At 47.9% G+C, this 25,477-nt stretch overlaps 1 protein-coding gene across 2 annotated transcripts in view; it reads right to left on the bottom strand.

The window, feature by feature from the left end:
* The window catches only part of P2RY6 (pyrimidinergic receptor P2Y6), a 69,693-nt gene extending 45,038 nt beyond the window's left edge, over positions 1 to 24,655 (bottom strand). Inside the window, exons 1-2 of one of the 2 annotated variants that reach the window (XM_060273935.1) lie at positions 24,554 to 24,643; positions 13,882 to 14,010 (exon numbers count right to left, since the gene is read on the bottom strand). The gene's annotated coding sequence lies outside the window, so the exon portion shown is untranslated. Of the gene's footprint in view, positions 1 to 13,881; positions 14,011 to 24,553 lie in introns of both variants that reach the window. The other variant, XM_035116113.2, reaches the window with a different exon arrangement.
* Between the last annotated feature and the right edge of the window lie 822 nt (positions 24,656 to 25,477).

Raw genomic sequence — 25,477 nt, 5'->3', positions numbered from 1 at the left:
TCAAGGGAGAGCTGGCTTGTCCAGCTGTGGCATCCAGCCACTGCACCTACCACCGCCGAAACATAAAATCATAGAATCGCAGAGTTGGAAGGGACCCAGAGGGTCATCTAGTCCAACCCTCTGCAATGCAGGAATCACAACTAGAGCTTCCATGGCACAACTTAAAAACCTCCAAGGAAGGAGAGTCCACAAATGCTATTGGGCAGACATCCCAAAACTTCGGCCCTCCAGATGTTTTGGACTACAATTCCCATCTTCCCCAACCATTGGTCCTGTTAGCTAGGGATCATGGGAGTTGTAGGCCAAAACATCTGGAGGGCCGCAGTTTGGAGGTGCCTGCTATTGGGTGACAGAGAGGGGAGGAGGAACTGCTCATTGCCTACTTTGCCTCTGTCTTCGGCCAAAGCAGCACCCATCCTGGTGATAACAGAATGAACGATGCAATAATAATATTGCTGCAAGGAGGGAGCTGCAGCCCAAGATAGGAAAAGAGGTGGTCAGGGAATACCTAGCTGCTTCAAATGAATTGTCTCCAGGGCCTGATGAGCTGTAGCCAAGAGAGTTTACAGATGTAATCTCAGAGTCTCTGCCTCTAATCCTTGAGAATCCTTGGGGATTGGGCTGGATCTAGACACATCCAAGAAGCTTTTCAGTAAAACGTGCTGCAGACTTTATGAGAAACCGGGTTGGCAAAAACGGAACTCCACAGCGCCATCTGGTGTCGCCGTGTTCTAACTGCATATACAATGCAGATAAAGCGCCTTTCCTTTGTCAATGTAGGTGAGGATCCTGCGGGCTTGAAGGCAAGTGTTGTCACCATCTTCAAAACGGGGGGGGGGGGGGAAATCCTCTCTCCCCTTCTGCATGCAGACGCCACATGCAAGCTCCTAACCGAAAGGCAGAGGAAAAGAGGAAATGCTCTTGCAGCGGACGAACGTCCAGACTGCGGTTTCGCCAGCGAGGCCAAAAACAGCCCAGCACCTTAGTTGCTCTCAACCTCGTGCTTCAGAAGCCAAGAGGCCAGGACAGGAAGCAGCACTCTATCAAATTAGATCACTTGTGCCTCTAGTTCTGCATTGGTTACATCAGGGGTAGGGAACCTAAGGCCCATGGGCCGGATGCGGCCCAATTGCCTTCTCAATCTAGGGTTGCCAGACTCAATAGAGGACAGGACTTCTGTGCCTTTAATTGCCCTGCTCTCTTTTGAGTCTGGAAACCTTAAAGAGAAACCAGCAGACCCTTTGCTTGGCAATTAAACAAAGGGTCTGCTGGTTTCTCTTTAAGGTTTCCAGAATCAAAAGAGAGCAGGGCAATTAAAGGCACAGGAGTCCAGTCCACTATTGGGTCTGGCAACCCTATCTCAATGCGGCCCATGGACGGTCCGGGAATCAGCGTGTTTTTACATGAGTAGAATGTGTGCTTTTATTTAAAATGCATCTCTGGGTTATTTGTGGGGCATAGGAATTCATTCACCACCACCACCCCCAAATATAGTCCGGCCCAGCACATGGTCTGAGGGACAGTGGACCGGCACACGGCTGAAAAAGGTTGCTGACCCCTGGGTTACATCGACTGCCAGTGGCTGTTCAGTATCTGAGAGCTAGTCTTCTGCATGCAAGGCCAGTGACCTGCCACTGAACTCAAGTCCTTCTGCACAAGCAATGGCCTTTGGGGACACAATTCTGAATTTTTTTTGGGGGGGGGGAGGTAGGTCTCTGCCCTGCTTTGCCCCAGTGATCATCCTCCCTTGCAAACAGGCCATTTTCCTTCTTCAAAACTTGGCAGATTTCCTGTCAAAGGGTAAATGCAGTTTAAACAGGGCGGGGCGGGGAATACAGACTGGGATTTGAGTGCCCACAATGTATAGATGCTAACAACAACAACAACAACAACAACAGCAACAATGCAAGTATTAGGAAGCATTTGGAGAACTGTGTACAGAGTAGAATCATAGAGTTGGAAGAGACCACAAGGGCCATCCAGTCCAACCCCCTGCTAAGCAGGAAACACCATCAAAGCATTCTTGACATATGCCTGTCAAGCCTCTGCTTAAAGACCTCCAAAGAAGGAGACTCCACCACACTCCTTGGGAGCAAATTCCACTGCCGAACAGCTCTTACTGTCAGGAAGTTCTTCCTAATGTTTAGGTGGAATCTTCTTTCTTGTAGCTTGAATCCATTGCTCCGTGTCCGCTTCTCTGGAGCAGCAGAAAACAACCTTTCACCCTCCTCTATATGACATCCTTTTATATATTTGAACATGGCTCTGCGTAGAGTTGGAAAAGGTTCAGGAAAGGGCCGCCAAAATGATGAAGGGGGGTGGGGTTACCTCCCTATGAAGAAAAGCTGCCGCATTTCGGATGTCTAAGTTTAGAGGAAAGGCGAGTAAGAAGCAACATGATGGGAGTCTCTAAAATTACGTGTGGAATGAAGACAGTGGATAGAGAAAAGCTTCTCTACATTTCTCATAGCACTAGAATTTGTGCTATGCAGGTCGCGCTGTGGTCTAAACCACTGAGCCTCTTGGGCTTGCCGATCAGAAGGTCAGAGGTTCGAATCCCCGTGACGGGGTGAGCTCCCGTTGCTCAGTCCCAGCTCCTGCCCACCTAGCAGTTTGAAAGCACGCCAGTGCAAGTAGATAAATAGGTACTGCTGCAGTGGGAAGGTAAATGGCGTTTCCGTACACTCTGGTTTCCATCATGGTGTCCCGTTGCGCCAGAAGCAATTTAGTCCTGCTGGCCACATGACCCAGAAAACTGTCTGTGGACAAATGCAGGCTCCCTTGACCTGAAAGTGAGATGAGCGCCGCAACCCCATACTAGTCGCCTTTGACTGGACTTAACCGCCCAGGGGTCCTTTACCTTTTTTTTACCTAGATTTCATGGACATCCTACAAAGCTGATCGTTGGAAGTTTCAGATCAAAGAAAGTCCTTCACACAGCACAGAGTTGAACTGCGGAACTCTCTCCCACAAGAGGCAGCGACGGCAGCCAACTTAATCTAATGGAAGATTGGACAAATTCGTGGAGTAGTAGAGGGCTATTGATGGCCACTAGCCGTGATGGCTATGCTCAGACTACACCAGGGGTCAGCAAACTTTTTCAGCAGGGGGCTGGTGAACTGTCCCTCAGACCTTGTGGGGGGCCGGACTATATTTTGAAGGGGAAAAAATGAACCAATTCCTATGCCCCACAAATAACCCAAAGATGCATTTTAAATAAAAGCACACATTCTACTCATGTAAAAACATGCTGATTCCTGGACCGTCCGTGGGCTGGATTTAGAAGGCGATTGGGCCGCATCCGGCCCCCGGGCCTTAGTTTGGGGACCCCTGGACTACGCAGTTGGAGGCAGCAATGCTTCTGAATAGCAGCTGCTGGAAACCACAGGAGGGGAGAGTTGCTCTTGAGTTCGAATCCTGCTTGCGGGCATCTGATTTGCCACGGTGTATACAGGTTGCTGCTCTCGATTGGCCATTGGTTTGAGCCAATTCTTAGGTTCTTCAGCACATAAGATCTTACAGCAGACACCCACTGTGAGCCCCCCCAAAAAAGTTATCTCTCTCTCAGTGGTGAACAGACACATCTGTTCTGAAACCGGGTTTCTTGCTTGGATACAAGGAATTACTCTTTCCCTAATAAAATAAAATAAATTCCTTCAGTAGCACCTTAAAGACCAACTAAGACTTTATTTTGGTATGAGCTTTCGTGTGCATGCACACTTCTTCAGATACACTGAGACAGAAGCCTCCAGACCCTTATGTATATTCAGAGGGTGGGGGGGTGGGGGGTGATGGGAATGGGTGATGGGCTGATAGGAGTGGTAAACCTGTGGATGACTGTTAACGACTGTTCATGACTGCAATTGGTCTTGCGGGGGGGGGAGCAAGGGCTGAGGTGCTAAGGAAAGCTTGATCATGTATAATGAGATAAGAATCCTATGTCTTTGTTCATTCCAGGTCTCTCCATGGTTTTAAGCTTGCTAATGAGTTGCAATTCAGCAACTTCTCTTTCCAATCTGTTTCTGAAAATTTTCTGTAATGAAACAGCTGCTTTGAGATCTTGTATAGAATGTCCTGGGAGATTGAAGTGTTCTCCTACTGGCTTCTCTGTCTTGTGATTCCTGATGTCCAGATTTGTGTCCATTTATCCTTTGGCGTAGGGTTTGGCCTGTTTGTCCAATATAGAGAGCTGAAGGGCACTGTTGGCATTTGATGGCATACACAATGTTAGAAGATGAGCAATTAAATAGTCCTGAGATGGTGTGTTGGATGTTGTTGGGGCCAGTAATGGTGTTGTCCGGGTGTATGTGGCAGCAAAGTTGGCATCTGGGTTTATTGAAGGCTCTGGTACCAGTGTCCATGTTAAGTCTGGTGGTGGTATTATTGTGGGTGAGGAGTTGTTTAAGATTGGGTGGCTGTCTGTAGGCAATGAAAGGTCTGCTGTAGATCTCTTAGGTGAGATTCTCTGTCTGTAGAGTTGGAACAGATGCGGTTCCTAATGGCTTTTCTGCTTCTTCTTTTTTAAAAGAAAAGGCACGGGGTGGGGGTGGGGGGTTGAGGATGTCTTCCAGGCACTTTGCAAACATTAGCTGATGAATCAATCTGCAGGGCAGCCCCCGAGCCTCTTTTATGGCCTCTTGACATGTTGTGCAGCGAAGGAAAGAGATTTATGGATTTTTCTTTTGAGCTTGAGATCCATCCATTACATGCGGCAGGGGCTGGCTGCACTACTCAGCGCTGTGGGCAGGCGAGGGGGGGGAGAAACCGCAACCCACCCACCCCCACCCCATTCCCCCGCTCAGACTTGCAGTTTGACCAAGTGGCGGCTTTCACTTTCTGAAGTTCCTGGAGCCCAAAAGAAGCAAACAGACCACAGCACTCCCTGGAAGGCTGCATTAGGCACCCGTTTTTCTTAGTTTACCGGGAGGTTTCGGTAAAAAAAGAAGATAAGGGGGGGGGACGCTATTCTTCTCAAACGCCAGCCCCCAAGGACAGCTTCATCCATCCGGCTACAAGGAGGGCTCAGGCTGAGTTCCACGGAAGCTCAACACCAAGATATGAGATGGAGAATCAGGGACAGCCTACCAGAGAACGGCAAGAGTAGGGTCTGTAGCTGGGTGGCAGAAGACAGGGCCGCCTTAAGCATATAATAATAATAATAATAATAATAATAATAATAATAATAATAATGGACCCAGGTGGCGCTGTGGTTAAACCACAGAGTCTAGGGCTTGCTGATCAGAAGGTCGGCGGTTCGAATCCCTGCAACGGGGTGAGCTCCCGTTGCTTGGTCCCAGCTCCTGCCCACCTAGCACTTCGAAAGCACATCAAAGTGCAAGTAGATAAATAGGGACCGTTCCAGCAGGAAGGTAAACGGCGTTTCCGTACACTGCTCTGGTTCGCCAGAAGCAGCTTTGTCATGCTGGCCACATGACCCGGAAGCTGTCTGAGGACAAACACCGACTCCCTCGGCCTATAGAGTGAGATGAGCGCCACAACCCCAGAGTTGGACACGACTGGACCTGATGGTCAGGGGCCCCTTTACCCTTACCTAATAATAATAATAATAATAATAATAATAATAATAATAATAATAATAATATATTTATACCCCGCCCATCTGGCTGGGTTTCCCCAGCCACTCTGGGCGGCTTCCAACAGAAAAATAAAACACAGTACAGTGGAACCTTGGTTTACAAACTCCTCGGTTTACAAATTTTCGGTTGCCGCGGACCCATCTGGTACGGATTAATTCACTTTCCATCACTTTCCATGGGAAAGTTCGCTTCAGTTTATGAACAGACTTCCGGAACCAATTGTGTTCATAAACCGAGGTACCACTGTAATCTATTAAACATTAAAAGCCTCCCTAAACAGGGCTGCCTTCAGATGTCTTCTAAAAGTCTGGTAGTTGTTTTCCTCTTTGACATCTGTTGGGAGGGCGTTCCACAGGGCGGGCGCCACTACCGAGAAGGCCCTCTGCCTGGTTCCCTGCAACTTGGCTTCTCGCAACGAGGGAACCGGCAGAAGGCCCTCGGTGCTGGACCTCAGTGTCCGGGCAAAACTATGGAGGTGGAGAAGCTCCTTCAGGTATACTGGACCGAGGCCATTTAGGGCGCCGTGGCGCAAAGATCCCTCCGACGCACCACCCCACCCCTGTTTCCCAAAGTTACTGACCTTTTCCCATGCCTCTGCGGGGATCGCTCTCCTCCCGCAGAGGCTTGGGAAGGAAGCTGCACGCCCGCCAGCCATATAGTTGGCGGGGCACAGCTTCCATCCTAAGCCTCTGCGGAGATCACTCTCCTCCCGCAGAGGCTTGGGAGCATAGCTGTCGAGTTTTCCCTTTTTTAAAGGGAAATTCCCTTATGCTGAATAGGCTTCCTCATGAGAAAAGGGAAAACCTGACAGCTATGCTTGGGAGGCCAGCTGCACGCACGCACACCATATGGTTGATGGGGCGCAGCTCACGGGTGTGCAGGGAAAGGGGAGGCCACCGGCAAACCCGCGCAGCTCCCCCACTCGCTGGGGCGCCCCTGAGAGGCTTGCGCCCTGGCGCGACGCACCAGGAAACCCAATGCGAAAGACGGCTCTGGCAGAAGATCTCCCTGCCAAGCAGAAGGTGTGAGGTGCAATCCCCTGGCATCTACAAGTAGGGCTAAGGGGGACTGAGACCCTGGAGAAGTAGCTTTTTCTACCTCCATCCAATGCTCGCTAAGGGAGATAGTGGAATGAAGATTCCACCTAAACATTAGGAAGAACTTCCTGACAGTAAGAGCTGTTCGGCAGTGGAATTTGCTACCAAGGAGTGTGGTGGAGTCTCCTTCTTTGGAGGTCTTTAAGCAGAGGCTTGACAGGCATATGTCAAGAATGCTTTGATGGTGTTTCCTGCTCGGCAGGGGGTTGGACTGGATGGCCCTTGTGGTCTCTTCCAACTCTACAATTCTATGATTCTATGATTCTATGTTCCCCATGGAACTTTCGTGGTAGGCCTGAACACAGCCCTCAAAGTCAGTAGTCCTCAAGAGCCTTGTCCTACACAAATCTGTCTAAACACCTTTAAGAACATAAAAAAGACCGATTCTGGGCACCAGAATTTAAGAAGGATGTTGACAAGCTGGGACGTGTGTGCAGAGGAGGGCGACCAAGATGTTCAAGGGTTCTGGAAACCAAGCCTGATGAGGAGCGGTTGAAGGAGCTGGGTATGTTTAGCGTGGAAAAAAAGGGAAAGGATATGATAGCCACCTTCAAATATCTCAAGGGCTGTCCCATGGGAGGCGGAGCGAGCTTGTTTTCTCCTGCTCTGGAGGGTAGGACTCGAACCCGCGGCTTCAAGTTACAAGAAAGGAGTTTCCGACGAAACACTGGGAAGAACTTTCTGGCTGTAAGAGCAGTGGAATGAACTCCTTTGGAAAGATAGCAGTCTCTCCTTCCTTGGAGGTTTTTTAAGCAGAGGCTGGGTGGCCATCTGTCATGGATACTTGAGTTGAGATTCCTGTATTGCAGGGGGGTTGGACTAGATGACCGCCGGGGTCCATTCCAACTCTAAATTCTACAATTCCCAGCAACTGATATTCAGGAGCATAATTGCCTTTGACAGTGGAAGTACAGGTAGCCACCATTAGTCATTTCCTGCATGGATCATAAAATCATAGAATTGTAAAGAGGTTCCCTGAATCCTCTTTTGCAACCACCCAGGCTAGTGAGTTATCTCTGCGTCTTGAAATAACAGTACAACATCCCCTAAAGTAAAGCTCCTACCTTGGGGGGGGGGTTCCTGCTTCCTCTCTCCACCTTGGGCAAGGAGACTCTTTATAGTCCTTGCTCAATGACCTGCTCAGTTACCAGTTGAGCCTGCCTCCCACAGCTGAGATTTTGTACTGACAGCAAGATCACGGTGCCTTAGGCGCGAGTCGCCAGCCAGCCTCTGACTCGCTTTCGCAGGAAGCCCCACGTCGACGGGGTGCGGTGCGGAAAGAGGGGGACGCGATCCCAGTTCCCAGAGCGACCCAGCCCCCCCCCCCGAGTTCGGCTGCTTTCATGCCACCGGAGGAACCCAAACCAGTCGAACTGGTTGACTGACACAGGAGGGAAATTGTTTGCAGCAGAGAAAACAAAACCAGAAAGAAAGAAAGAAAGAAAGAAAGAAAAGAAAAGAGATCCCAGGATCATATTAAGTTAGGAATATAAAAGCATAAGAAGAATCATAGAGTTGGAAGAGACCACAAGGGCCATCCAGTCCAACCCCCTGCCAAGCAGGAAACACCATCAAAGCATTCTTGACATATGCCTGTCAAGCCTCTGCTTAAAGACCTCCAAAGAAGGAGACTCCACCACACTCCTTGGCAGCAAATTCCACTGCCGAACAGCTCTTACTGTCAGGAAGTTCTTCCTAATGTTTAGGTGGAATCTTCTTTCTTGCAGTTTGAATCCATTGCTCCGTGTCCGCTTCTCTGGAGCAGCAGAAAACAATCTTTCACCCTCCTCTATATGACATCCTTTTATATATTTGAACATATCACGCCTTAACCTTCTCTTCTCCAGGCTAAACATACCCAGCCCCCTAAGCTGTTCCTCATAAGAGCTTGCTTGATCAGGACAATGGCCCATCTAGTCATAGAATCACAAAATTGTGGAGTTGGAAAGGGTCCAAAGGGTCATCTAGTCCAACCCCTGCAATGCAGGAATCTTTTTGCCCAACATGGGGCTCGAACCCACAACCTTGGGATGAAGAGTCCTATGCTCTACCGACTGAGCTACCCCGAATAATTCCAGCACCTGCTTCTCACTGTGGCTAGCCAGATGCCGCGATTGGAAACCTGCAAGCAGGATTCGAACACATGAGGACTCTCCCCTCTTGCGGATTCCAGCAAATGCTATTCAGAAGCACAGCTGCCTCCAGCTTTGGAGAAAGAGCGTAGCTGCCATGAGTAGTAGCCATGAATCGTCCTCTCCTTTCCTCCATGAATTTGTCTCATCCTCTAATTAAGAGTCGCAGAATCATAGAATTGTAGAGTTGGGAGGGCTGCAAGGCAGGGATCTCAACAAAATCTCAACTAATCTCAGCTAAATCATTAATGAATGAATACTTTAGTTGACCTAATAATAATAATAATAATAATAATAATAATAATAATAATAGATTTGACCTCAGAATAATAATCCTTGAAGTCAAACAATGGGGCACAGATTATGTTGTACCAGATCCACGAATAATCTCCTGGTTTGTTTTTTTTAAAATCCTTATTAAAATGTTAATATTTAATAAGGAATGGGGATTTTTTAAAATAATTTATCTTATAAACCATTGAAAACAGCTAAAATCGTTAGTAGGTTTGGAATAACACTTGTAGTTTAATGGTGAATTTTGGACACAATGGAGAGGTAAAAGATTTGGATTATTCTAAAAGATGCAGGAGGAAATGATCAACAAAGGGAAGCCCAGGAGATTCTTTGGAATCTTATTTTTATGTTGTATGCTGGATATGTGATTGTAAAACTTTAATCGGAAAAACCAAATCAATCAATGAAAAAAGAAGAAGAACAATCTCCTAGTTCCATTGCTGTTAAACTAAATGACTTGTTTGTTTTTAAACTAAATTCCACTTCATTGGAATTTGGGGCAGAGATTTGGGGACATTTAAACATTTGCTTCTGCTGTGATTTCCTGACGCTGCAAATCTCCACCTCCCTCCGCTTGCTATTGGCTGCGTAGGAGGAAGAAAAGATGCAAGAGACACAAGTAAGGAGGGAGCCCAAAGCAATATGCATAGCCCAAAGCAATATGCAAAGAGAAACGGCTATCCTTTTGTACACTTTTGGTGCCTCTGTAGCTCAGTTGGTTAGAGCGGGTTGCTGATAGCACCAAGCTTAGTACGGGACAGCTGCATATTCCTGCATTGCAGGGGGTTGGACTAGATGATCCTGGGGGATCCTCTTCCAAACTCTATGAATTTATGATTCCATCAAGATTCGCACTTCCCCGAATTTTGCAATGCATTTCTCCGGCTGAGTGATGCGTGCAAAAAAAAATGCATCTGTTTGGGTGCAGCGTGCATAAGGATGGAGTTATTAGTGAAAATTAGCAGATAAGAAATGATGATGTTTGGGGAAAATGTGGGGTGTGATTCATGAGAGGCAGTCAAGTACAACATTCCTTGTAATGCTAGAGAAGACATGCGAGGGAATATTTGGTCCAGCCAGTCGAAACTTCCTGTTCCTCCTGGCTAGAGCATCCTTCCTTTTGCATGTGATAGGTGGGCATGACCTAACCTGTCCAGGTAACAAAAGGACAAGTCACGCAGCACACCTCCCTCTCTTTTTGACTTCTTTCTTCATTTGACCAACTTTTAGCTAGGACTGCTCTGCTAGCTCTCAGCTAGCAGAAGCCCTGGGATTATTCCCCCATATGGGGTAGATCCACATGTACTGTACATATTTGTAACTAGGTCTGCCTCCAGGGATCCAACCGTGAACTGATGTAAGTAAACTTCTTTTATTGACTTTGAATAAGACTGTGGTGTCTTTATTCTATTAGGAGGGATTCAAGAACGTACAATTCAATCTGAGACAGATTGAATTGTATAATAGTCAGGGGCTCACACGAGCCTGCAACCAGCTATCTGCTGTGCATGTAAAAAGGGGAATGTAATCTCTGCTAAGTAAAGGAACTTGCTAGAGCAAGTTAGGAAGGATATTAATAGAGAATATATCGTCTCCTGCCACTCTGAACATTCCCACAGAAACTGCTTTGCAAGCTTGTGTACATCATGGCAAAAAACCGCAGGCAAAAATGGGTCTATTGGGAAGCATTAGCAGTGGAGGCCAAGGATGGCAATGAAGGGGAGAGGTGAGAAGGAACCGGGAGAGCGAAGGGCTGGCGGGAGAACCACTCTGAAGAAAACACCACAGACCTTGAAGCCAGGAGGTGCTAGATGATGCCAGAGAGGGAGGAACGCGAGGGAGACTGGCCACTCGATAGGGTGGCTGAAGGAATGGTTTGTTATGTCTGGAGTCTAGAACCCGAGAGGGGAAACTCTGCCAGCTGCGGCCTCCACTGTCAGCGCTGCAGCCTTGGAGATCTTACAGACCCCAAGGGAGAAAGGAGGGTGGAGTACAGTACAGTTGTACCTCGGGTTGCGAACACCTCGGGTTACGAACAACCCGGGTTACGAACTTCGCAAACCCGGAAGTATTTTCGCCGTGCGCGTGTGCACAGAAGCGCCGCGCGCCTTTGCGCATGTGCAAAGCGCGAAAATAGCACTTTGCGCATGTGCAAAACGGCGGTTCGGGCCCTTTTCGGGTTACGAACTTTTCGGGTTACGAACTGCGACCCGGAACAGTGGTACCTCGGTTTATGGACGGTTCCGGAAGTCTGTTCATAAACTGAAGCGTTCATAAACTGAAGCGAACTTTCCCATTGAAAGTAATGGAAAGTGGATTAATCTGTTCCAGACGGTCCACGGAGTACTTAAACTGAAGCGTTCATAAACTGAAGCGAACTTTCCCATTGAAAGTAATGGAAAGTGGATTAATCTGTTCCAGATGGTCCGTGGAGTACTTAAACTGAAGCGTTCATAAACTGAAGCGAACTTTCCCATTGAAAGTAATGGAAAGTGGATTAATCCGTTCCAGACGGGTCCGCGGAGTACTCAACCTGAAGCGTACTTAACCTGAAGCATGGGTGTAATTGGTTCCGGAAGTCTGTTCATAAACTGAAGCGTTCATAAACTGAAGCGAACTTTCCCATTGAAAGTAATGGAAAGTGAATTAATCCGTTCCAGATGGGTCCGCGGCGTTCATAAACCGAAAATTCATAAACCGAGGTTCCACTGTACTAGGATGGGGAGGGAGGGAGGGATTGGAGAGCAACCAGCAGTGTGCAAATCTCTCCCAGCTATTTGCATCTTTCCAATCTGAGTTCGGTTCTGCACATCAGGTTTGCATTTTTTAAAAAATATCCCTCATAGAAACACACCAAGTGAATTTCGCCTAGCATGCACAGGAACGGGTGATTTTGAAATATCACCTATCCTCTTGTCCTCCCACTCAAAACAAGACCAGCTGCATCACTTTCAGGGACATAGGAAGGTGTCTGGTAATGGCAGTGGTCCAACTAGCCGAGTCTTCTGTCCCGACTGGCAGTGACTCTCTGAGGCTTCAAGTAGAATCTTTCTATCTCCTACCTGGAGATCCTATTGGAGACTGAACTCAGGACCTTCTGCATATCTTTCGAAAACCATCAGTGATCTTTAGCACAGGCCTGCTCTCCCCCCCCCCCCCCGATATCTCTGTTCAGATTTCGGTAGGATTTCAGCCATGAATTTATTGTGTATCCAAAAAACCCTGCAACCTTTGTGAACTCCGCTGTCGTTGCCACAGGGAGCCTTTGACAAGACATACTGATGGCCCCAAATGGCTCAAAAGTACCCTCCCACTTTTAATTGGGGGGGGGAGCACCTCTGTGCCTTAGGTGCTGGAAATTTAGGAAACACTCTGCCCGAGTCTTTGCTTGTCATCATCAGCCAAATCATTAATCAGACCTGAACTTGCAATTAAACTCCAGTTGATTAATTGCAGCGATTTAATCAATTAAAGCTTGAAGGAGCGACATCAGAGCCTCGTTTACTTTGTGCTCCGATGATTGCACTTTTCCTGGGTGGCATCTTGGGGAATGCCATGCGAATAGATGAACCGACACCTGCAGCATGGAGGCAGCGAGTACTCCGAGGGGTGCTTGAAGCCCCTCCTGCTTGTCCCTCGCTGCCCATTTAAGATTTGCCAGGGTTCGACTTTCACGCGCCAACGGTTGACGCCGGGCCTGCCTGCTCCGCTGGACTTAAAGAGCCTCTTTATTACCCATTACTTTCACCCCCGGAAGAATTTTAATTACTTGCTGACTTCCAGCTGCTTTTTAATTCTCAACATTCTTTCTGGGAAACAGAACACACAGCGTGCAGGATTTCCTTTCTGCCTAAAGCCCTGTTCTCCAAACTCCTTAAGAACATAAGAACATAAGGCAAATCTGCTTGATGAGAGCAGTTTCCACCTTGCCCACCCCATTCTCACAGTTAGTGGTGGACAGGGCCGTCTTAAGTGCCCCTGGCGCCGTGTTGCGACGGATCCCTCCGGCGCCCCCCACCCCGTTTCCCAGCGCGGTGGGCGGGCGGGCGCAGCGTGCAGCGCGGCTGCCACAGGCGCTGCTGCATGGCGGGCGGGCAGGCACAGCGCAGTTGCCGTGGGCGCAGCTGTGCGGCGGATCGGCCGGCCAGCAGGCGGGCGCTGGCGCCGTGGTGCCCTGCGCCACCCAGCCTGGCCGTAGGGCCGGCCCTGGTGGTGGAGCATTCCCCGCCGCCTGGGGAGGGTCGCCCACTGGGGTGACCTCCACCCACTGGCCAGCCAATTTTTAAGGATTTCACCAGCAAGAAATTTCTGACAGTAAGAGCTACAGTGGTACTTTGGTTCTCAAATTTAATCCGTTCCAGAAATCCGTTCCAAAACCAAAGTGTTCCAAAACCAAGGTGCGCTTTCCCATAGAAAGTAATTCAAAATGGATTAATCCATTCCAGACTTTTAAAATCAACCCCTAAAACAGCAATTTAACATGGATTTTACCATCAAACGAGACCACTGAATGCAAAATGAAAGCAATAAACAATGAACTGCAGTCACACAACCAATCAATCAGTAGCTGAACTGGGTTCCACACAGTCACGAAAACGAATAAAAAAGAGCCGCAAAAACAAAAACGCAAAATAAATAGCGAAAACAGACAGACCTCAGCGTAACACTCAAAACGGAAGTGCGGCACTCAAATTGGAAGCAATACACTCAAAACAGAGCACGTTTGGCTTCCGAAAAAAGTTCACAAACCGGAACACTTACTTCCAGGTTTGCAGTGTTTGGGTTCCAAGTTGTTTGAGTACCAAGGTGTTTGAGTACCAAGGTGTTTGAGTACCAAGGTACCGCTGTATTTGACAGTGGATGCTTTAGCTGAGATTCGCAGGAGGATGACTAGACAAGAGAAGGGGGAAAAAATCAATTTTCCTCATCTTTGTAAACATTACAAACAAGCCAAATGCACATTTAATTTCTGTTAATTTAAGTTCTTCCTGATTTTGAGTCGGAATCTCCTTCCTTGTAACTTGAATCCATTGGTTTGAGCAGCAGAAAACAAACTTGCTCCCTCTTCCGCAGGGCAGCCCATCAGATTTTTGAAAATGGCTATTGTATCTCCTCTTCTCCGGGATAAATATCCCCAACTCCCTCCACTGTTCCTTATAAGGCTTGGTTAACACGTCCTTGAGCATCCCGGTCGCCCTCCTCTGCACACGTTCCAGGTTCTTCCAGGAAGAAAAAACATTAAGTGGTCTACCAAGACCTCCAGCGATTTTCAAGTGGTCCATGGCAGAGGCATGAAGTGGGAGGAGCAAAGACAGGTATGCAGGCGCAGTCTCTGGTTGCTTAGAAAACACCCAGGAGAGAAGGAGACATGGCCAGCTGTGGGGAGGCGGGGACGTTTAGTCACCACAACTGCTTCATGGGGGAAAGACCTGTCGGAGATGAGTTGCGGTGCTCATTCTGTGTCCAGGGCAGCTGTCTCCCAGCTCCATCTGGTACGCAGGCTGAGACCCTACCTGCTCGCAGACTGTCTCGCCAGATTGGTGCATGCTCTGGTTATCTCCCACTTGGATTACTCCTGCAATGCGCTCTACGTGGGGCTGCCTTCGAAGGTGACCCAGAATCTACAACTAATCCAGGATGCGGCAGCTAGACTGGCTGGTGACTGGAAGTGGTCGCCGAGACCATATAACGCCGGTTCTGAAAGATCTACATTGGCTCCCAATACGTTTCTGAGCACAATTCAAAGTGTTGGTGCTGACCTTGAAAGCCCTAAACAGCCTCGGCCCAGAATGCCTGAAGGAGCATCTCCACCCCCATTGTTCTGCCCGGACACTGAGGTCCAGCTCCCAGGGCCTTCTGACGGTTCCCTCCCTGCGAGAAGTGAGGTTACAGAACTGCTTGGGAAACATCTGGCAATGGAGGAGCCTCAGAAAGGGTGGAAAGAAGGCACCTTCATTACTGGCAACTGCTCTATAGTGGCAAGACCCACTGGGCTTGGGTTGCTGAGTTGTATTCAAGGCATTGTCTCGAAAAAAGAATAACTTCAACAGACCCTCCAAGCGTCCCTATTTTCCAGGGACAATCCCAGATTTACAGAAGCTATCCCGGTGATCCTGGAAAATTCCACTTTTCTTTAAGATGTCCTCCTTCTCGTCGGAGAAATGTTGGAGGGTATAGAGTTATGCGACCCACGAGCCAAGGTGATACAACCTTTAGAAGACATCTGAAGGCAGCCCTGGATAGGGAAGGATTTTAATGTTTAATGTTTTATTGTGTTTTTATATACGTTGGAAGCCGCCCAGAGTGGCTGGGCAGTGGGGCAACCCAGTCAGATGGGCAGGGTATTATTATTATTATTATTATTATTATTATTATTATTATTATTATTATTATTCTACAGGAAATCCCTATGTTCATCAGAGAAATGTTGGAAAATATTGTCTTTTAATATTTCTGTTGGAAGCCGCCCACAGTGGCTAGGGAAACCCAGCCAGATGGGCGGGGTATAAATAATAAGTTGTTGTTGTTGTTATATTGGAGGGTATGCTTCATTGACAAGTGACTATGTTTCTTTGCACACATTGTGTATGCCATCAAATGCCAACAGTGCCCTTCAGCTCTCTATATTGGACAAACAGGCCAAACCCTACGCCAAAGGATAAATGGACATAAATCTGACATCAGGAACCAGAAGACAGAAAAACCAGTAGGAGAACACTTCAATCTCCCAGGACATTCTATACAAGATCTCAAAGTAGCTGTCTTACTACAAAAGAATTTCAGAAATAGACTGGAAAGAGAAGTTGCTGAATTACAACTTATCACCAAGCTCAAAACCATGGAGGGACCTGGTTTGAACAGAGATATCGGATTCTTATCTCATTATACATGATAAGCGATCTTCAGCCATCTCAACCCTTGCTTTTTCATGCAAAACCATTTTCAGTCGTTTTCGGTCATCAACAGCTATCAGTCAGTCAATCACCCACTTCCACCACCCTTCTGAGTGATCCCCCCTCCCCTCCCCATCCCCACCCCCTCCCCACCCCTTCTCTACATAAGTGCCTGGGGACTTCTATTTCACTGTATCTGAAGAAGTGTGCATGCACACGAAAGCTCATACCAAAATAAAAACTTAGTTGGTCTTTAAGGTGCTACTGAAGGAATTTTTTTATTTTCTTTGCACTGACCTTAAAGGTAAAGGTAAAGGGACCCCTGACCATTAGGTCCAGTCGCGGACGACTTTGGGGTTGCAGCGCTCATCTCACTTTACTGGCCGAGGGAGCCGGCGTACAGCTTCTGGGTCATGTGGCCAGCATGACAAAGACACTTCTGGCGAACCAGAGCAGCACATGGAAATGCCGTTTACCTTCCCGCTGTAGTGGTACCTATTTATCTACTTGTACTTTGATGTGCTTTCGAACTGCTAGGTTGGCAGAAGCCGGGACTGAACAACGGGAGCTCACCCTGTCGCAGGGATTTGAACCGCCGACCTTCTGATCGGCAAGCCCTAGGCTCTCTGTGGTATAGACCACAGCGCCACCCGCGTGCGTCCCTTGTACTGACCTACTTCTGACTCAAACCCAGACACCTGTGTAGGTCCTGTTTTGCTAACAAAGAGTTAACTCCAGCTCCTTGGTGTGATTTATTGCTGCTCGCTCCCGACCGAAACATCACAGTTCGTATACAGTATCTGCAAGAACCTGCATGTAGCTTTCAAAGATGCCCAGCCCACATCTAACGGCTTTTAAGAGAGGACGGCTTTAGGCAAGAATCAGGGAATCCGCTCGAAGACAGGTATGTGAAGCTGAGCATCCCGTTTGCAACAGATGCTTCTGGGAAGCCACATGTGGGACGTGCAGGAAAGGGAAACACCCTTGTTTGTTTGTTTGCCCCACAGCAAGCGGTATTTATGATGAATAGACTTAATTGAAAACATCTACCAATTAGCCCCTCCAGGCCCTGGTTGATTTCTTCGAAAAGTAATAGACCTTCTTTCCTTTTCTTCTTCTTGGCTATTTCCAGCTCTGGGTTACACCCAAATAGCAGCAGCAAAGAAACCATTAGACCTGTCTTAGGAAAAGGAGGGGAAAGGCTTTGCATCTCTGCCCTGATCAATGAGGGTTAACACACAATTGCGTAAGCAAACCTCTTCCCAGCACAGCTTAGGAATCTGAACCCACCAGATACCTAGTACTTTTAAGTATTTGCACACATTCTGCCGAACGATTCTTTTCAACATTTTTTCCCCACTAACAATTAGTGGACACAATCACTTTAAAGGCATCGACTCAGCTGCTTCCACCAGGCAGGGAACAGGTGGCTATGGGTGATTTTTTACCGCACAGCAAATTTAGGCAGAAAAGAGGAAGGACAGCGTATAATTTCGTATTAGTGCTGTGCATTTTGCTGTTATTTATTCATGCCACCTTCTAGATCCTTGCCGATCAATTTATACCTTGGAGAACTTATGCGTTAATATTTGACAATGCTGGCGTCAATCTGTTGTACAATTAAAACCTAACGAGCTGCTAAATTGTACCTATGCACTGAATTGTTGGAACTGAATTATTCATATGTACTGATGCTTATTGCCAAACCTTTTAATTTTTGTCCACATGTTGGAAGCTTTTACAGAACAGCTGCAAACAATTTATTGTTATTGTTACTGTTCTTATTAAGAATATTAATATTCCTAGACATTTTAAAAAAATCATAGTTTTGTTTAATTATCGATGTGTATATTTATTACTTGTTATTATGTTACCTCCTGGCAAATAGAAGGGGAAGAAATGGAGGCAGTGAGAGATTTTACTTTCTTGGTCTCCTTGATCACTGCAGTCACGAAATTAAAAGATGCCTGCTTCTTGGGAGAAAAGCAATGACAAACCTAGACAGCATCTTAAAAAGCAGAGACATCACCTTGCCTACAAAGGTCCATCTAGTTAAAGCTATGGTTTTCCCAGTAGTGATGTATGGAAGTGAGAGCTGGACCATAAAGAAGGCTGATCGCCGAAGAATTGATGCTTTTGAATTATGGTGCTGGAGGAGACTCTTGAGAGTCCCATGGACTGCAAGAAGATCAAACCTATCCATTCTTAAGGAAATCAGCCCTGAGTGCTCACTGGAAGGACAGATCGTGAAGCTGAGGCTCCAATACTTTGGCCACCTCATGAGAAGAGAAGAATCCTTGGAAAAGACCTTGATGTTGGGAAAGATGGAGGGCACTAGGAGAAGGGGACGACAGAGGACGAGATGGTTGGACAGTGTTCTCGAAGCTACGAACATGAGTTTGACCAAACTGCGGGAGGCAGTGGAAGACAGGAGTGCCTGGCGTGCTCTGGTCCATGGGGTCACGAAGAGTCGGACACGACTAAACGACTAAACAACAACAACAACAATTATGTTTCTATCCCAACTTTCCTCCAAGGAGCTCAGAGTGGCAGGCAATCCTTTCTCCTTGTCTCTACTTTATCCTTACAACAACCCTGCAAGGCAGGTTAGGCTGAGAGATTGTAACCGACCTAAGGTGATAGCCCTGAGCAACTTTCAGAGGAAGGGCAAGGAATGTAAATAAATACAGGGTGGAATTCAGTGCAGCACAAAGCAGATAGTTCCGCCCGTGAAATAATTTATTCTTCCCAGACAGAACAATCTCCCCTTCCATCCCTGCCTACTGCCCTGGAGTGGGGGTGTCTCCTGGAACCCCCCCCCCTTCCAAAGCAAATTTTGGGAAGGCGCACAGGGTTGCATGGGGGGAGAGAAGTGGGGAAGCCCCTTTGGGCTTCCCAGGTAGCTGAATCTGGCCCAAAATCATTTCTTAAATGCATTTGTTGCTTCACAGAATTGTAGCGTTGGAAGGGACCCCCCAAAGGTCCTCTAGTCCAACCCCCTGCAATGCAGGAATCTCAGCTAAAGCAACCATGACAGAGGGCCATCCAAGCTCTGCTTTAAAACCTTCAAGGAGCCCAGAGACGGGGAAAAGAAACAATCCTGGATTTAGTTTCGATGAGGCCCTAAGGCAGCTACTGAAGGTAATGGGGCCCTTTATATTTCCAGCTGTCATTTGTCAACAACCAATGGTCGCTGTTTTTTGTGTTGAATATATGCTATATGTATGGATCTAATAGGGATCTAAAGCCATTTGCACATGCAGAATGTAGGCACCCTATATATAGAAAGGAGCAAACCAGTGATATTTTAGGGAGCAGGCTAGCAGGCTTACATCATAGGAGCCTACGCAACACAAAACACTGTTGCTGTCTGTAGGTTTTATTTTATTGGTTTTTTATCTTATATTTTGGAAAGGTACATCCAGTTTTATTTCCTTTACATTTTTTGGGGGGGCCCCAAGAGAGTGGGGCCCTAAGCTATAGCTTGTTTAGCTTACACGTAAATCCGGCACTGATCCCGGCCAGGGAAGAATGACAAACCAAGTGATGGATTATGCCGAAATGGCAAAATTAAGCGGAAAGCTCAGGAACGAAGAAGACAAAAACTTTAAAAGAAGAAAAGGGAAAGAGTTATAATTCATTTAGGAGACCATTGTAAGCAGGCAAAAACATCGGCAGGATTTTAATCTCACTTGTAAAGTTACAAAAATTGAGGATAATTCAGTTGGATTTAAAAAAGGGTGATAATGGATTGATATACAGTTGTAAATATTGATATTAAGACCTATGGATTCAGAGCAATCTCTTTATTTATTTGGATTTGCAATTGATTTGGTTGTACTATATATATATCAAATAAATCAAATAAATTTTTTTTTAAAAAAAACAAACCTTCAAGGAAGGAGATCTGCCACCTCCCAAGGGAGACCGTTCCACTGTTGAGCTGTTCTCACTGTCAGAAAGTTCTTCCTGATATTTAGTCAAAATGTTGGCCATTGGCCAGAGACTGTTTAGCTGTGATTCCTGCATTGCAGGGGGGTTGGACTAGATGACCCTCAGATCCCTTCCAACTCTTAAGATTCTATGATTCTATGGAATCTCCTTTCTTGTTAAATAAGATTTGCAAAGCGACTTGTAAAGTCAGGTTTTTTTTAAAAAAAATGCCAGCACACCTAGAGGGCGGCGGGAGGGGGAAAAGTGACAATACTATGATGTAAGTCTTTGCAAAAACAGCTTCTCCAGATCTGACGTTTTCTAGACTACTCCAGACCAGCCTCCGCTAACCTGCTGCCCTCTGGACATTCAGGGCTACAACTTCCATTGTACAGCCGTGCTGGCTGCGTCTGATGGTCCCAAACATCTGAAGGGCCTCAGGTTGGCGACTGCTGTTCCAGGCGATTATTTTCTGCCATCGTTCTGCCAGCCTTAGGATGTGGACCGCAGAACTTTCAGAAGATGAAAATCCGCAGGGAGCTGCAATTGTGGCCCACACAGGTCTCCTCTGTTTGTTCCTCTACTAATGCAGGGGTCGGCAGAGTTTTTGTGGCTTGGGCCGGTTCACGGTCCCGCAGACGCCACATGTGCGCAAATGCTATTTCTGGTGCTCCTTCTGGCGCGGAAGAGGCATGCACAGCTTCCCATTGGCTGCAGGAGCTTCCTGCAGCTAATGGGAAGCCGGCCAGCACCATGGAAGGCGGTCCCTGCTCTGCTCCAGGCCGGTTTAGTTAAATGACCCCCATGGGCTGCTTTTGGCCCGTGAGCCTTAGGTTGCCGACCCCTGTACTAATGCATCGATTTCACATCAATATTGTGCTAGTCAAGGACTGCTCGATAGAGAAAATAGAGGGAGTCCTTGCTGAGATGGAGAAGCAGCCAGGGGGATGCTAGTGGAAGTGCAAAATAAAGCTTTGCTTGAGAAGGGAGTTGAAAGGAGGAGGAGGAGATAGGAGATGCAGAAGAGGCAGGGAAAGCAGGAATGAGAGGGAGGGAGGGAGGGAGGGAGAGGAATCATAGAATTGAAGAGTTGGAAGGGACCACGACGATCATCTATCCCATACCATGCAGAAATCATTCACCCAACATGGGACTCGAACCCACAACCCTGGGATTAAGAGTCTTGTGGCTTTCCATCCATTTGAGAGTCTCGTGATCTACTGACTGAGCTTCCCGCAGGTCAGCCCAGGGAGAGGGCAACCGGAGAAGGAGGGATATGGGGAGGAAATGTCATTCAGTTCACGCTAAATTGCACTTTCCAGAATCAGATGCAAACCAGAACGTAACCCTCCTTCCAAAATTGCACTTCCCCGAATTTTGCAACGCAGCTCTCCAGCCAAGTGCAAGAATTCATTCATTCATTCATTCATTCAAACACACACCCCAGGGTAAAGCATGCATAAAACCACAGACACATATGTGTATGTGTGTTTTAATGATCCAAATAGAGTAAACGATTATGAGTCACGGGGGCTGTGGAGAGCGCAGCAATGCCAACTTGGCCCCATGACCCTGGCACCAAAATTTGTGGGTGCCCAGCCCCTTCACGGGGAATTTTGTGGGTGCTCGGGTACCCAGGGCCCCAGGGAGTTAGCACCTATGGGAGACTGCATGTATAAACTGAACAGTTTGTTTTCGGGTTGCTGTTTGCTAATGTTATTCGTATTCTTTTAAAGATCATAAAGGCTGTATTGAGATTTAGCTCTCATAGAGAATAGTGATGGGCTTCTTTTGTATCTCCACGCCTAGTCCTATTTATCAGAAGCAGCACCCCATTTATGCAAATTGCATATACTAAAAAAAAAAAAAACTGTCTGAAAAACTTGGTGTTTCCCAAATTCATTGCAAATCCCTTTCAGTGGGTGAGCTCAAAGTTCTGGTTTGAAGGGAGTATGAACTACCTACTGTCAAGACATGCTAGCATAATTTCCCAAATTTCCATTCTGGGTTTGTTGCTTTTCCTGAAAGAAGCAATACTGCCAAAGCGCCGAGATACAGTGGATGCTCGGGTTGCAAACATGATCTGTGTGGGAGGCCACGTTCGCAACCCACAACATTCGCAACCCGCAGCACCGCGTCTGTGCACATGCGGGTCGCGATTCAGAGCTTCTGCGCATGCGCAAAGAGCAATTTTAGTGTTTCTGCGCATGCGTGAGCGCTGAAACCCAGAAGTAACCCCTTCGGGTACTTCCAGGTTCGGCGCAGGATGCAACCTGAAAAGACGGAACCTGAAGCGTCTGTAAAAGTATGACTGTACTTTTAATTTCTATCTGTCTATCTGTCTGTCTATCTATCTATCTATCTATCTATCTATCTATCTATCTATCTATCTGTCTATCTATCTATCTATCTATCATCTAAGAGAACGAGGGAGGCGTTCAGGGTGAGTTCCAGCACCTCTTTTCCTAGAAAAATAGCACTGTTATCTAAAAGTTTTACAAACAGAGTAAGAAGGATCTTGACTATTGGGCGGCGGTGTGTGTGTGTGTGTGTGTGTGTGTGTGTGTGTGTGTGTTTAAATGTCCAAAATGCCAGAGCTTCCAAACTATATAGATTGTTATGCCTATGTGGGTGCTAAATAACAGCCATCCACACACATTCTGTAATTCTTCTCTCTTCAGATGTCGCTGGGCCCCATAAATTTTCCCCCGGTCTCGAAAATATGTTGGCCTCCATCCCTGCCTCCAAGGCTGTTATGATATCCACTTCTAGGCAGAGGAACACAAGACATATGTACCGATCCTTAGATAACCCAGCACTTTGATTCCGTTCAGTTGCTATTCCGAACGGGGTTTGCGTTTGGAGAAGAGAGAGCTTTTGCTAAACTAACAACTCCGAAGAGCATAAGGAGTGCTGAAGGGCCCATCTAGTCCAGCACCCTCTTCTCACAGGGGCCGACCAGAGAAACCCACAAGCAGGATTTGAGCACAAGAGCAACTCTTCCCTCCTTGCAGTTCCCAGAAACTGATGTTCATAAGCATTGCTGCCTGCGTCAGTGGTGGCAGAGCACAGCCCTTATGGCTTGGAGCCACCAACGGCCCTCTCCTCCATGTATTTGTATAACGCAGGCATCAAGGTTGGTGGCCACCATTGCCTCCTGTGGCAGTGAGTTCCGCAGTTTAACTCGATTAAGTTAACTCAAAGGTGCATTCCATGGACTGCATATTCATTTGAGATGGGTGTTTGTTAAGCCAGAGGCTCAAAGAGGCATGCTATCTATATATGAGGACAGATAGATCCCTCAAGGTTCTTTTCTTCGCTTGAAAGCAACAGTGTGCATGAGGACTAGCCCCTTGAGAGAGGGAGACTTTAACGCTTTCCCTTGCGCCGATCCTCAAATTCAAGCCCTTCCTTCCAGCTGCCAAGGGGAGCAAGGAAGAAACAGGTACAACAGGTACCTTGCCTTGAAACCAAACCAAACCAAACCCAGAGTTAATAGTAGCCAGGAGGGGAAAGGGTTAACCCCCTGCTTCCCCACAGCTTCTCTCCCCTCCTCTCCCTTCAAGTAGAGAAAAAGACACAGGGGCTTTGCAATTAGATTTTCTGACATCACATAGCTTGGCATTTCAGTGCAGCGTTAAACCTGTTAAATTAATTTGGCAACGGTGGCATCAAATTTCTGTGCAAAAAAAAAACACCCGACAGACTTTCCAAAACCTATGACAAACCAGGTCAGCAGGCCATTGGTCTGTTTTGTCTAGCATGGTTCACTCTGGGGGGGCTTTGGGGTCTCGGAGAGAGGCAATTCCCACCAGCGTGGCTCCCCTTTTCAGGGGAAGATGCTGGGTAGATTGCTCAACCAAGGTCAGACCATTTGCCTTTTGAATGGCAGGAGGAGGGGTGGTCCCAGAATGCAAGGAGCTGCCTTCTAGACTGCTTGCAGCTCTCCAGGTTCTCAACCTGGAGCATGGGGGGTGGGTGGTCTTCCCCCATTACTTACTGCCTGATCCCTGAAGCCGTAGATGCCAGACATTGAACCTGAGACTTTCTGCAGTCAAAGCAGCTGCCTCATCAATAAGAGGACCGTTCCTTTTGACCGTCCAGCTCGGTGTGTGTGTGTCCATCTACTCTCTTCAGGGTCTCAGGCAAAGAGACAGAGCTATTTCCCATCCCTTGACCCTCTTAGAACTGGAGATCTCCAGGACTGAACCCGGGGCCTTCTGCACACCCAGCAGCTGCCCTGCCACCAAGTTCTTCTCTTAGTAAAGCGACGAGAATAATTCCCCCCTTTGGGCTCTTGATTTTGTCTAAGAGGCTTTTCTGTAGTTAGGTGCGACGAGGAAGCCTAATAAAAAGATCAATCAATCAGTTCTAATTATTGAGACTCGGCGCTCAGTTTGTAAGAGACTTGGAACCACAGAAGGGACCTCCGGGAAGCCTCATGGGGCGCCTCTCGAAAGGCACCTACCCAGCCAACCTTCCCCAACCCCAGGTCTTTGGGGCACCCTTTTCCAAAGAGGGTGGGGCGTTCCAGCTGAAGCAAACGCAGGCAGCCCCAGGCGAGGTCCGGCTCCCCTCCTCTCTCTCTCCCTCCCAGGCAGCCTTACCGGATCGTGTCCCCCTCTTCCTCCGCGCTGGGGGGTCTCTCTCCTGGCCGGAGGCGCGAGCCAGCCTCCTCGCCGGCGCGTGGGAACCTGCGTTGCGCTCTGGCTCCGGGAAGCGGCGCGCCGGGCGGACAGCAGGGAAGGCGGTCGGGAGGGAGGGCAGACACGCCCCGGGCCAGCCCTCCAAGCCCGCCCCGTCGGCAGCTCCCTAAGCCTCGCTCTTGCAGCCGCAGCCGCCGCCAGCCTCCGTGGACACCTGCTCGATGGATCTCGACGCATCTCTCCATCTTCCACTGGGGATGTCAGGGGCGCGGCGCGCGTCTTTGGGGAAAGGGTGTTGGTGGGGAGGATGAGTTCAGAAGGTGGGTAATTTCAACCCAAAATTCCCTCGATTATGTGTTGCTCAGTTGCAAGAGTGAATAAAATATCGGGGGGGGGGGTTGTTTCCCAAGTAAGCCCTGCCTAATCGATCACATGACGCACAGATACTATTTGAATGGCAATGCCCACCAGCTATGGGGCGGCAGGGGGCGGCGGCTCATCGGCTGCCCCCCATCAATAAAAACCAATAAAATACTTAACTAATTTAGGGTCTGCCCCCGCCCAACATAAAGCTTGCCCCCACTAACATAAATCCTGGTTACGCCCATGGGGCGGCCCCCTCAAATGTTTTTATTGTGGGGTGTGTGTGTGTGTGGCGAAGATCCCTTCGGAGTTGGCTCCTATGCTCACTTGCAAGGGTGCCAACTTGAATAATATTTGTGGGGGGCAGATAAGCCCCGCCCCGCACCACCACCACCATCAGTGCTTTTTTCAGGGGGTACTCAAGAGTACGCAGTATGGCACCTCTTTTTTTGTTGTTGTTAAAAGTGTGGCACTTACGGTAACAACTTCAGAGTGAGTACCGCAGAGTCGTAGCTGAAAGAG

This window comes from Zootoca vivipara, chromosome 4, assembly GCF_963506605.1.
Source record: "Zootoca vivipara chromosome 4, rZooViv1.1, whole genome shotgun sequence".
In the NCBI taxonomy this organism is placed as follows: Eukaryota; Metazoa; Chordata; class Lepidosauria; order Squamata; family Lacertidae; genus Zootoca; species Zootoca vivipara.
This window is presented reverse-complemented; position numbering and strand designations above follow the sequence as displayed.